Source organism: Solanum tuberosum, unplaced genomic scaffold, assembly GCF_000226075.1.
Source record: "Solanum tuberosum cultivar DM 1-3 516 R44 unplaced genomic scaffold, SolTub_3.0 contig02156, whole genome shotgun sequence".
NCBI classification, from domain to species: Eukaryota; Viridiplantae; Streptophyta; class Magnoliopsida; order Solanales; family Solanaceae; genus Solanum; species Solanum tuberosum.
Window position 1 is genome coordinate 1 of NW_006243004.1, and position 819 is coordinate 819.

The window sequence follows — 819 nt, forward strand, 5'->3', positions numbered from 1 at the left end:
TCTTGACTGAAATGAAGGAATTGTGAGTTGTTTTCTAGGTTGCATACTTTCTTTAGTTGCTTATTATGGTGTCCCCTTTTATTTGGTTGGGATTTTATATTAATTTGATGTCTTTACAGAAGAGTCAGTGACTTGACTGGAAGTGCTTCAGAATTTCCACCGCTTGAGAACATGACAGGCCTAACAAGATTGTAAGTAATTCCATTACTTTCCATAGTTTTTGACAGTGTTCTCTTTCCTGAGACTAATTTGGGACTGCAGGATGTTGAGGAGCTGCAATTTATCAGGGAAGATTCCTTCTTACATAGCTAATATGCCTCAATTGAAAATTCTGTAAGTTTTCCACCTACCTACCTTCACTCTGATTTGTTTTCTTTCCTTTCTTGAAATCCTTTTCTTTCCCCATTCCATAACCAGTTGTTTTAACAGAATCATGTATGCGGGTCTTCTCTTTTATTGTAGCGAATTCTGCTCAATGTTTTTAGACTAGGAAACAGAAGGAGGGGTTATTGAAATTGAGTCTTAATTAAATGTGAACATCATTGTAGTTCTATTTCAGATGATACAGCACTTCTGGAGTACCTCCAACATTTGTGACCCTTTAATTGCACATGTTTATGCATGGTTTCTACTATGCATATGCTTTCACTGATTGATCGTCTTCTTTCAGTCTAGAAGATCAATGGAAATTTTTTGGCTCATAAATACATGGTTTTGTTAGCACTTAAGCTCCCTCTCATGTGGCATTTCAACCTTGCCGAAATTCTTTCATTACTTAATCTCAAGTTGGTAAAGTATTGTTTCTGGATTGAATATGGT

At 36.0% G+C, this 819-nt stretch overlaps 1 long non-coding RNA gene across 1 annotated transcript; it reads left to right on the forward strand.

Moving 5' to 3' along the window:
* Positions 1-793, forward strand: LOC102589556 (uncharacterized). Its single transcript, XR_369083.2, has 3 exons — positions 1-22; positions 120-191; positions 262-793. It is a non-coding gene; the product is annotated as an uncharacterized lncRNA (long non-coding RNA).
* Positions 794-819: the final 26 nt, after the last annotated feature.